We start from the raw sequence: 13,152 nt of genomic DNA on the forward strand, positions 1-13,152 counted from the left end.
ACACTGCAGGAAGCGTAGGGGGCGATACGGCTTCTACTGTTTCATTTAAAAAGCTCTATAATGTTCATATGATCCACACAGTCGCTCTGACAGACTGTAATACACTACAGGAAGCGTAGGGGGCGATACGGCTTCTACTGTTTCATTTAAAAAGCTCTATAATGTTCATATGATCCACACAGTCGCACTGACAGACTGTAATACACTGCAGGAAGCGTAGGGGGCGATACGGCTTCTACTGTTTCATTTCAAAAGCTCTATAATGTTCATATGATCCACACAGTCACTCTGACAGACTGTAATACACTACAGGAAGCGTAGGGGGCGATACGGCTTCTACTGTTTCATTTAAAAAGCTCTATAATGTTCATATGATCCACACAGTCACTCTGACAGACTGTAATACACTACAGGAAGCGTAGGGGGCGATACGGCTTCTACTGTTTCATTTAAAAAGCTTTATAATGTTCATATGATCCACACAGTCACCATGACAGACTGTAATACACTACAGGAAGTGTAGGGGGCGATACGGCTTCTACTGTTTCATTTAAAAAGCTCTATAATGTTATACATAATAGTTTTCCTTTTAATTCTTAACCCAATGCATATTGTTAGTAAATTGAGATAAAGTAATTTAAATAGAGATTAAATAGACAGTTAATTACAAGCACTAATATGGTATGGATAATTTCTCTGCTAGTTTTTGTAAACTTTGAGTCAGAAATGATTCATCTAAGTTAACAGAAGTTTTTGTTATCACTGGCCATAACTGCCACTTTTACAATGAATCTGCACTTCAGAGACGTTCTTTCTAAAAAGTTCCATCTGAATGTTTTGATGGAAAAGAGTGAAAACATGCTCGCATCTGGGCAACACATGGACGTCTTGCTTGTGTTGTTTGCATGCACTGTGTCCCTTAGGGTCAGGCACATGGTTACTGAGCTGCAGCCCAAATGTGGCTAAAGTTCTGGACCATGAACAGCATTTTTAAACAGAAAGCATAAGACTTCCAGTGCACTGTCACTTTACGAATTACAGATGTATCATGACCTTATATTCTGGGTATGAATTTATTATACTATACATTGTATATCATGGATTCCATATGACTCATCCCAGAGATGTTCAGCAGAGCTTCATCACTCCAACCCATCCCTAAGCAGTTCAGTGGAGCTTCATCACTCCGACTCATCCCAAGGAAGTTCAGAGGAGCTTCATCACTCTGACTCATCCCTAAGAAGTTCAGCAAAACTTCATCGCTCCAACTGATCCAAAAGAAGTTCAGAAGAGCTTCATCACTCTGACTCATCCCAAAGGAGTTCAGCAAAACTTCATCGCTCCAACTGATCCCAAAGAAGTTCAGAGGAGCTTCATCACTCCAACTCATCCAAGAGGAACTCAGTGGAGCTACATCCCTCCAACTCATCTCAAAGGTGTTTGGTGCAGCTTCATCATTCCGACTCATACCAAAGGATCTCAGTGGAGCTACATCACTCCAACTCATCCCAAAGGAGTTCAGTGGAGCTTCATCAATCCAACTCATACTAAAGAAGTTCACAGGAGCTTCATCACTCCAACTCATCCCAAAGAAGTTCAGCAGAGCATCATCACTTCAACTTATCCCATAGGAGTTCAGTGGAGCTTCATCAATCCAACTCATCCCAAAGGTGTTCAGCAAAGCTTCATCACTCCTACTCATCTGAAAGAACTTCAGTGGAGCTTTATTACTCCATCTCATCCCAAAGTTCATTCACTCCAGATTCCACAAAGCAAACAGGGATGCAAGCCATGAAGGATAGAGGCATGCAAAGCCTCTGCAGGGTCTGGAGGCCCATCTGGGTGGAAGTGCTGGATAGCAAAGTCACGCAAGCCTCAGATCATCCCTTTGGTCCATGGGCAGGTTTCGGCTCACTGAACACACAGTGCTGTCTCAGGGCTCCATGCCTTCTATGGCAGAAGCATGGCTGGGGGGGCATCCCTCTGGACAGAGAGCGCCTGTCTACTGCGGAGCTGCGACGAGTGGAAGAAATTAAAAGAGTTATGTAAGATATTTTGCTGCGAAACAAACCTTGGTGACATTGACGTTCCTTTTTTCCTCGTCTGTGTCAAGATGCCTAATCATGCTCAACAGCAAGCGCTTGGAGTTTGATCAGTGTGTACTTGTTTTATAGGGATAGTCATGTGAAAACCGCAACTGACCCTTAAATGTAGTCAGTCAGCAAAGACATGGTTGGTGTCTGATGTTTGTTTTTTAGTTTCAGTCCTGGAACTATGAGTCTAATGTAGGCAACCTAATGTCAAAAACGTTGGGACTGTAGATCACATGCAAATAAACACAGAAAACAGTGATTAATAAGTCCACTTTGACCTGTTTTTGAGTAAAACCAGTACAAAACAAGAGATATATAGTGCGTTCCATTCTGAAGGCAGCCTAACAAGTCACTGCCTTCAGTGGTTCCTCTCTTGTTGGTCAGCATTTTAACTGAAAACGAAAGCAGGCATCGCATTTGGGACAGAGCTTCACAGCCAGTGTACATTATAACTTACACTGCGCTGTAGATGTTTTAACTGTTTGTTCACAGTCACTCATTAGTTAACACTCGCCTCCAACTGTAAAGGTGGATCATTTCAGTGTAAAAGGATTCCAAATCTGCAGCAGCTGTAGATGTTTTAACTGTTTGTTGCAGCAGCTGTTTTCCTGCTTTGAGACTGTTGTGGAAATGTGTGTATGAACAACCGGCTGATTTAAGGAGTCGTATCTGTTGTTATAAACTCAACTCTGCAGCCCAGATAAATAGAGATACTTGTCCCGCAGCTCCCGCTGCTGTAACGTTAGTTTCACGGAACAGAGAATCTCTGTTTAGAGTTTAGAATCAAGTTGATATTTTCATACAAAACGTGGCAACATTTTAAACTGGACTCTTTCTCTTTTTCAAGAGCCTGGGTGTTTACACAGCTAGCCCACTACCTAATTTTAGCTTTGCCTTATGAGTTACTGGTCAGCTGGTCAGGTCGCGTTTGACAAGCGAACTGCCAGAATTTCACCACAGGAACAATTTCTAGAGACCTACAAACACAGATGTGCTCAATACTTTATAAAAATACAAAAACCAGTCAAAACAGTAAAGACAGAAATTCCTCGGGTGCTCCATCCGTCATGCTTATCAGACTAAAGCGGTGGAGCTCTGAGCCAGTGAGCAGGTGAACAGTATTGTGGGACTGATTTTGCTGAGAAGGATAGCTGCGATGCTGCCTTCAGATTTGGTCAAAATAAGGCACCTTAGAAGGCAGCTGCCTTATGCTACCTATTGAATATGACGGCATTCATCTTGTATGATATGATGATTTTCTGTGTGAACAGCTGTTCAAAGCTGTGTTTGCTGGTCATGTACTGGCTGAGGTTTTGAGCTCAGAATGACCTAAAATTGTCACCAAAACAGTCACGACTAAAACATCTGGTATACTTTGGGTAGAGTTATGATTTTATTTTTTGTAGTGGCAAAATGGACTGTTCAATCATTTGTTTAATGAAATAAACATAATTAAAATATAGTGTCACTCAAAGGATTTTAGGTGTTTACTTTTGGCCTACTGTCACAAATCTGGAAGTCCTATCAAGGATTCGACTCGATCTCCCAGAATCCTCTGGGAGGATTGCGAACGACTGACCATTATATCTGTTGTGTTTTTCTGTGAGTGACCGGTAGTTTACGTCTCCCCGACTCTGCCTTTTCCTGTGCCCTCTGGATTGTTTGCCCTGGACCTCTGATTACCATTTTTGACCTTTTTGTTTGTTTTTGACTACGCATTCTTTACCAGTGAGCGTCTGAATATCTGTTGAAATGTTACACCTACAGGCCATTTTTGAACAAGGGCTCTGCATAAGATTGTCTTAGTAAAGCATGTACAAAAATGTACAAAAAAGTTTTAATTCAGCCTAGTTATTGCTTATTTAAGTAAAAATAATCAGTCAATTCATTGCCAATTGTTGTCTTAAAAGGGATTTATAATGGACACATACATTAAAGTGTAACCAGATGTACAAAACTAACTCAGAGATGTGAGGCAGAGGAAAGTTTTTCATGATAAAGTCCTGACAGTGCTGGGAGAGTTTAGTGGATTAGCTTTCAGCCACTCAGACAGAGACTAACACGTCAAACTGTTCATAAATCCTACAGCGCTGAGTGGTCTTCACCTCTCAGATGAGCATGAGGAGTTATTGTTATTGTCAGAGGGAGCGGAAGCTCAGGCTTTGACCTGAGCGGCTTCTCAGGAAGTGATGTAAACAGCTCTGGAGACTGTGTGTAGTCCATATGACAAGCTGCAGCACTCTCACAGATACTAACAAAGCTCAGCAGAAGGTCCAGACGTTTCAGACGATCTGCCGTTATCTGATGTTCCTAACACCTCCAGATCTCGTTATGACACAGGGCAGAAGAGCCGCTGAAAGCAGACTGTCACTGAAGCAACTCAGAGCTCAGGTTCATCTCACTGAAGCTGATCTTGGGTCAGAATATGACTGTATGGATCATTCTACTAAACTAGATCAAAGCCAGAGTTGAAAACATGTTTGGGACTTTTAACCCTCTGGGTACACAAACTCTCCTGTTTGTTAAATCAGATTTTTCTATCTGTGTCTGTATCTTTGTGATGATCCAGCTTAGAAATCCAGTCCAAACACTTCCTGTATCTGTAGAGCCCCTTTCCATTCCATCTGATCACAAGATCATACAGGGATCACATCCAGAGTTATAAGTGTAACCCAGTTGACAAATGCATAATAAAAAGGTACAATAACTAGCAATAAAAAGCATAAATAGTAAAATGGGATAATAAATAGTGATAATCCTAGTGAATCAATTCATGAATGATGGGTTGTTATTGTTAAAAACACGATTTGAATGTATTTGATATAGCAGAACTTTTACTGTGACAGTTACGATCTGGTTCTTTTATTTTGACATGCTGTTTTGCAAGCATTCGGTTTCCGATGGAGCATTCATTCTGTTGAGCTGATGAGAGCCAGAGAGTTGGAAACTCCACGTTTTCAGAGCTAGAAACAATTGAAAGAAACTAATTCTAAGTTGTTACGAAGTTGTTTAAGTTTCCTTTGGAGTACTGAGCGACCAGCTCTGTAAATGCTGTATGTTGAAGACCAGAAGCTTTGTTTCGTCGAGTATTTCTTTTGTTTGAATCGTCTCAGTAAGGCAACTTGTCTATTTTCCCTTACTGATGTAATCTAAGTCATATTTTGTTTATCATTGCTAAATACTTCAGTGAAACTTAAGAATTGTTTTTTGTTTTGTTAATATTTGTTGTAAGGAATCTGAGAGGGTATATTTTGGTTGAATTGAGTAAGTTTAATGCTCGGAGTGAGCTGACTGTATTTCACATGCTGTAATACCGCACCCAGCACGTGCAAGGTGAGAGGGCTGAATGTGTCCTCATGATAATCACTGTACTCGGTAATGTTTGTGTATAATTGCAAGGTTATCACGATTTCAGTATACAATGTTGTTATTTCATAGTATTCATCCAGTTTACTTGATAATGGTAATTTAACTGAATGGTATGCAATGGTTTTCAGTATAAATGAAGTGTATGCAGTTTGCATAGCTTTTCTTTTGAGAAGATTGATATTAATGTTGTACAACTACTTTAAGTTTAAACTGATTGATGATGTTTGATAGGAATTGAACTATGGCCTGTATGTGTAGCTTAACTAAGGGTATGGTTACACAGGTCAAGTTTTTGAGCTGGATCTAGATTTCGCTGAGGATTCGTGGACTACATTAGATGGCGAGCCACCCACCCATTCGAGTGTGATCCTGTTCTATGTCGTTGCACATGGCATATCTGGTAGGATTGTGGCCTGCTCGTGTCACATCACTGACTATGACTGACTTGACTTATTGACTTGAATTAACACTTTACGAACTGAACCAAGGAATAACGCCTTGAACTGAACTACTTGAAAGGAACTCTCTAACATTTCTCTTTTGAGGGTTTAAAGGATAATTTCCCAAGTTGGAAGGACAATTCATTTTATTTCATTTTAAAGGGTCCAATCTTTTATTTTGGGTAATTGTAAATATTTCAACCTTTCAATTTATTACTAAAAGAAAGAAAAACTTATATCCTTGTGTGGTGTCTTTTAATTGCACTGCCTTTTCCACTCTCTCCTCAGAACCTAGTGTCTCTTATTCTTTAACCTATTGAACCTGGCCTACCATCGACGTGTACATACCCAGTAGTGGGTTACATAAGCCTATGAAGAGAGGCTGAGATACACATCATCTGCCTCTCACCATGTGGAACTGATGTATTCGAATGTCCATCTACATTCTGTGTGAAACTATGGTGAGAATCTGAATCAACTGAGTATCTGAGGTTTGAGTCTGAATCAAGTCTCTGAGATTTGAGTCTGAATTGAGACGTGAACCTCCGATTTTCAAGTTTGAGTCAAGTCTCGAGTCTCTGAGGTGAGAGTCTGAGTCGACTCTTGAGTGTCTGAGGTTCAAGGCCAAGTTGAGAAATGAACCTCCGATTTTTAAGTCTGCTTTTACTTGTTTATGCAAGAAACAAACATCTTTTTTGTCATGCTTTTCCAGTTGGAACATTAATTTTCACACTAAACATGGCTGAGTGTGAACCTGTTCTCCTAAGGACTGTGCCTGCATTTGGCAATTACGCTGCCCTCAATGGAATCAAGTTCTTTCCATCCCTGTAGCTGTAATGAGCATGATGCTACCACCATGTTTTCAGATTTGCTTTCAGATTTTGGAACATGGCTTCTACCAAATGGTGCCTTTATGTTAGCCTTTGTCAGAAGTGGCTTCCTTCTGGCCACTTTCCCATTGAGACCATACCTGAGAAGAGCTGATTTTCTGGAAAAAACTACTTTGTGACAACACCTGTTGTAAAAAGCATTATATAAATAAATGAAACTTTGACTGATGATTTGGTTGTTCAGCCTGTGAGCTCTGTCATGCCCACTTCAGTTAAGACAGAAGCCATTACAGAACAACAGCTCTTAAGTCTCACTGACTTTCGCTGAAGTTCACTGTAACCAACATAATGACACCACGTTTTTACACTGGAAACTGAGTGTTGACTTTTTTTTCTAACAGCATTAAACACCCCAGATGCAGCTGACTCGAACTCCACCGCCCATCTGATTACCCTCCTGTGTTAATGTTGATGATGAAATATTACAGTGGTGGTGGTGAATAATGAGGAGGCGGAGCTGAATGTGTGTAACATCAGCTAAAGCGTTTGGGAAATGGAGACTGAAACTGTGGAGCACTTTTTGAAATTGGCATTCTTTACTTCAATAAAGGTAGCTAACGTTACGTGTCTGACTAACTAACGTGTTTATGTTTTAGCTGTACATGTATGGTTGGTTGCTAGGTAACAAACATGACAATTGATTGTCGACTTCAATTGAGTAAGTCCAGATTTCCTAACTTGAGATAAGAAAAAATGCTGTAAGATAAGATTCCTAAATTAAGGTCAGATTTGCTTCTGTAATACTAATTAGTGAAAAACCTTATCCTGACCTGTCGGATCTTCAGTTCAGGCAAAAAGACAGGACTTTTCTGTAATACAGCCCCTGGTGCTCACTGTGGAAGGCTTGATCTCAGTGGTGTTGTGCCACTATTCTATTATAATGGAGGGAGAGGGTTTAAATCTTTGCTGAACCTCTGATAACACTTTCCAGCTTTTTTTCCTCCTTACAAGCTCATCCTGAAGCCTCACAGGCAGTTCCTTGTTCTTCATGACTGAAGGATTGACCTGATCTGCTGTGAGTCCTCCAAGATAATTTCCTGCTTAAAGCTGTTCACTGCTGTGGCTTATAACCAGCTTTGTACACCATTACTATGGGGTTTGAAAGGGGAAATCCACCTGATCTCTGAGGTCATCGTCCCTCTGAGGGCTCGTCTGATAAACTCCACTCGAAGCGAGAGCTCTTAGGATGGCTTTGGGGATTCCCCTGCGGAGCAACACTGAGGCCCTGTGGATAAGGGCTTGTTAAAATTTGGAAATGGTGCATAAAGCTACACTGACGCAAAGGTGGAGAACCTAAAGTAGAAAAATAGTTCATTTTAATAGGTTTAATGTCTTCAATGATATTCAAAAATGAATATCTACGTCCAATCGAGTTCTGTATATGACATTTAAACGTCTATTTACGGATGAAAAGGTCAAGACGACCTGAGTCTGGATTTGCATAGACGACCAATCGCAGGGCTAGAGGTGAATAACTATGCTGACAAAAGCCAGAGTCATATTCCTTACACTGCACAGACGCTGCTATTTCTAATACAAGAGACCATAAAGCGCTATTTCAATAGTGCAGACTGCCTGCCAGGTATCAGTTAGCGAGCAGACAAGCCAAGACATAAAACACTGTTATATTGCTGGGATTAAATCAATGGGGCCAGAGTTTTATTTCCCCGACCTGTTGCCGGGTGATGGACACGAGCAGACAGTCAGCCAGCCTGGTAAAGGGAAAAAAAAGATATTCCCAACAGGAAAAAAAGAGAGTTGAAAGACGGTGGGAGAAGGCCGTGTGTTCCTGCGCGGCCTGTGGAGAGATTTCCCAATGTAAACACAGCGGCGCTGAGGACTGCCCTGCCTCTGACTCACTTCAACTTCTAAATATTATGACACTGGACATGACAGGACATACCTGCCAGATACACGGCGGCAGATCTGCAGCACAGCGATGTCTTTCTCTTCACACTCAGTGTCCCTGGGCACCTGCAGCACCCAGGAGGCCCAAGGGGGCGCTGCGGAGAAAGGAGTGATGTCATTACCTGTTTACAACGGATTCAGTAGCTTAAAATGTGATTTTATGAATTATACTATTGCTTTGTGTAACATGATTCAGGTTTATTAGAAACACCCGCTGTGGGCTTCCGCTCACTGGCCACTTTATTAGAAACACCTACTGTGGGCTTCCACTCATTGGCCACTTTATTAGAAACACCTGCCTTGAAATGTGGACCATTTATATTTACGGCATTTGGCTGACGCTCTTATCCAGAGCGACTTACAATTTGATTGTTTTACACAGGTAGGTGAAGGTGGTGTTAGGAGTCTTGCCCAAGGACTCTTATTGGTATAGTGTAGGGTGGTTACCCAGGTGGGGATTGAACCCCAGTCTACAGAGTAGAAGGCAGAGGTGTTACCCACTACACTAACCAAACACTGATGTAGGTCTTGAGGATGGCCAGCAAGGTTATGATAAATGGACGTTGGAGAGATGATGGGCTTCCAGACATAAAGCAGTCAAATATATCAATATCGAAGCATTAAAAACTTTCTGATTCATTAACGTCAGAGCATTCACAACCATCATGAGTGCAAAACAAGGTCGGCTTGAATGAACTGGCTGGTGGCTGTGTGTGACCTTGGATCTCTTCTTCCTCTTCTTCTTCTTCTTCTCCTTCCTCCATCCCTGTCCTCATTCCTACCCAAGGCTATCGCAGCGTAAACCACACTCCACACTCTGTTGGAGATTAGAGCCATTTGGGGTTATTGAATTTTTTACCCCACCTCTTTTCTGAGAAACCCCACCTCCTGCTTCTGTGATTGCCCAGCAGTTCAAACTTACAAGCAGTCCTTCCTTACGGGACTCCACAGACCAATCCCAGCGTAGGGGCGGGGCTTGTTTGAATAGGGGTGGGTAAAAAATGATGCCTGTGCATGCAGTGCAGCGGCGGAGCTCCAGAGCAGGCTGGATGGGGATCAGCCATGGCAGAGAGAAGGCAGGAGAAAGGGAGTTTAACACCGTCCTCCTCACGGCTGGAGTAAAACTGCGGCCCAATGGAGCCTCCGGTCAAGCTCTTGAGGTGCGTTCAGTCCGTAAACCTGCCTCAAAGTGGCTTTGGAATGAGAAACGGTCTGTCCTTCCTCTTCGGGACTGTGATTGGGAACCTGTTGCACAGACAGGGGCTTGTTTATTGGGTTTAACTCTGAAGTTTAGTCCAAACGTGACTATGTATTAATAATTTTAGCCCAACTCTCAGATTTCTATATAATCCAGATTAATATTTCTAAACTCATCTCCATGAGGTAGTGATCTTATAGCGTATTGTAGCAGGTGACTTACAGTCATTAATAATCCTGTAGAGTTCTACAGAAATGTATGAATTAATAATATAATAACCATAAGCATTATTATTATTATTATTATTATTATCATTATTATTACTGCTGTAGTTTTACTGTAGGTATTTTTCATGAGGGCCGCGCTGTGTTTATCCTGCACTTTTAGCAAAGTCTCGGTTTTATGTGTTACGCAACTGATTGATCATTCATATCTGAGTACAAAGAAGTTTAAAGATGTACGGTTCCATTTATGTCCACTTCAGTTCTGTTCTGACCACAAATTTCTAGCATCATGTTATCAGTTCAAGACTGAACTAACTCAGATAAGTGATTTATATCAAAAGCCAACATATCGCTGCTGTTGGAACAAAACCTCGTATTTCCGTTTTTGTCGATTTTCAGTTTTTAACATCATTTGAAAATGCATGTTGGCCTTTATATTCTAGATCAATTTTGTGAAGGATGGACCAAAATAATTGGCCAAAAATGACTTGGAAAGATGTCTGGTTCCATTGACTTACATTGAAAGTCATGTATGTTTTTTCCTTCTCCTGTAAAGTTAACATTTTTGGAGAAGTTATGTTCCGAAAACAGCGATATGTATGTTTGCTCAAACAAAAAATGTATGTATGATTATAATATATTTGGTGTTTCAGAACATACATGATGTGTACAGTTACTGCCCATTTTTGAGCATTTGAATATATACCAATTTATACACATATGACGATGAAATATAGGTAATAGTGCCATTTTTCAGTATTGACATATATGTGAAACATATGTTATATAATATATTATGTTATATCTAATTAGATATAACAATTACATACGTCTGTATGTCACTACTCTCAGAAAAAACACTTGTATCTTCAAAATGGTGACTTTACAGGAGAAGCAAAAAACCTACTTTAATTTCAATGGAAGTCAATGGAACCAGAATTTTTTCCAAGTAATATTTGGCCATTTCTTTCTCCATTCATCATGAAATTTACACACAATGTAAAGAACAAAATATCTTCTGAAAATGTGTCAAAAACTGAAAAGCAATGTTTTATCTTAATACATGCATATACATCTGCATAACACATATGCTAATATATCACAAACCTGACACATATTGTGAAAAACATGTAAATCTGTCTCCATTACATGTGGGAATGACCTCAGTCAGGTTGGTCTCAGTGCACTGACAGCTCTAGAATTATTTCTTAAGCTAAAGGACCTGCCAAAGGCACTGAGATCATTCCCCTTAATTTACTTTAAAGAGGAGAAATCCACAGAAACATGCAGGAGCTGATAAAATTCCCACCGAAACCTCATCGCCGGACACAGAAGCTGCACAACACGGATAAAAGTCTGTCGACTTCAGCGTTTCCTCTGAGATGAAGGTGTTAATAGTGAGTCTGTGCTGCAGTAGCAGCCTCTACTCTTCTGGAAAGGCTTCTAGATGTTGAACATTGCTGTGAGGATCTGATTGAGCATAAGTGAGGTCAGGTACTGATGTTGGAAGGACAGTTCTGGATCACTCCAGCTCATCCCAAAGGTGCTGGATGGAGCTCCATCACTCCAGAGAACACGGTTCCACTGCTCCACAGCCCAATACTGGGGGGCTTTATACCCCTCTAGACCACGCCTGGCACTGGACCTGGTGACCTTAGGCTCATGTGCAGTTGCTCCAGAGTGTCCCATTCTATCGGTCACTGCTTTTCTATGGAGATTATAGAAGCTGTGAGTGCAGTTGAGCTCCCGAGACCGAGAGCTCCGCTGTGTCACATCAGAGCAGCTCAGCCTCGTGGCTTCTCGGGGTAAAACTTGGTGCCTCATCTGAGAAAGAAGTATGTAAATATTTACACTAAGCCAAACACTGGTTCCCAGTCCTGCTGGTGGTATTAGCCTCTCAGGACGAGTGGGAGATGTTTATGAGAATTATGTAAATTGTTAGTGTTAATGTGAGTGGCTTGTGTAGTTTTTTTTGCATATTCATTTGTATGACATTGAACTTCTGCTGCATCTCATTTCACTATTTCTCATGAAGTTCAGCCCCATATCTGCATAAACTTAACGTCATAGTCCTGCCTTCTCTACCAGACACTCAGGGGTCCATTCGTCATGTTAGTGTTTGTCCTCCTGATTAAGATCTGTCTACAGAGGTGCGGATGGGTGTTCATGTCCATGTGGGTCAGTAAACTGTCTTTCGGTGAGCTGCTACATTTCCTATCACTGTATAAAAGAGGCTCCATGTTGCCTTTATTGTTTCTTATTGATCTGTAAAGTGCAGCAAATAAAATGCAACTTTTACAATGTAAAAAACTAAAATAGCATTTTTTCAGTGTGACCAAAAAGAGCCAAGTAGATGCAAAATGGCACGTAGTTTCACTGTACAGATGCCAAATATGAGTAAAATTCCACTTTTATTAATTATAGATTTCTAAGGTTGAGTACAACGCAACCTTTTTAGGTGTAAATGCCAAGTTTGAGTAAAATTAAATTTTGTTTGATATACAAACAAGTAAAATGGCATTTTTGTTGTAGTTGTAAACCTCTATTTTTTAGTATTTTTTTTAGTAAATGCATAATAACACTTTTCTTCAATGCAGAAATGCCATAGTGGAGTGAAGTGTCACTTTTAGATGCAAAATGTTATTTTTTAGCCTAAAACAGGAATGAAATGGCACTTTATTCATTGTGAAAAATGAAATATATTAGTAGAATACCACTTTTATTTCTGACAGAATTATAATTTTGAGTAAAATGCCACTTTTTCAAGGTGCAAATACCAAATGTGATTAAAATGAAAGATTGTTTCAAATAAAAAATGCCAAAACTGAACAAAATGGCATTTTCAGTGTAACAAAAAGGTATTCAAAAAGGTATTCATTGAAAAAATTCTACTTTTTTCAATGCAAAATCCTATTTTTTCAGTCTAAAAGTGCCAAATTATGAAAAATGAAATATATTAGTAAAATGGCACTTTTATTGATGACAAAATTCTTTGTTTGATTAAAATACCATTTTTTCTATATGTAAATA

At 40.3% G+C, this 13,152-nt stretch overlaps 1 protein-coding gene across 2 annotated transcripts in view; it reads left to right on the forward strand.

Moving 5' to 3' along the window:
* Positions 1–13,152, forward strand: part of gjc2 (gap junction protein gamma 2) — a 52,247-nt gene that overhangs the window by 24,703 nt on the left and 14,392 nt on the right. Inside the window, exon 1 of one of the 2 annotated variants that reach the window (XM_017686922.2) lies at positions 9,729–9,860. The exons of the other annotated variant lie outside the window; for it this stretch is intronic. The gene's annotated coding sequence lies outside the window, so the exon portion shown is untranslated. Of the gene's footprint in view, positions 1–9,728; positions 9,861–13,152 lie in introns of those variants that run through there. 2 annotated transcript variants of the gene reach the window in all.

This window comes from Pygocentrus nattereri, chromosome 2 (assembly GCF_015220715.1).
Source record: "Pygocentrus nattereri isolate fPygNat1 chromosome 2, fPygNat1.pri, whole genome shotgun sequence".
NCBI lineage: Eukaryota > Metazoa > Chordata > Actinopteri > Characiformes > Serrasalmidae > Pygocentrus > Pygocentrus nattereri.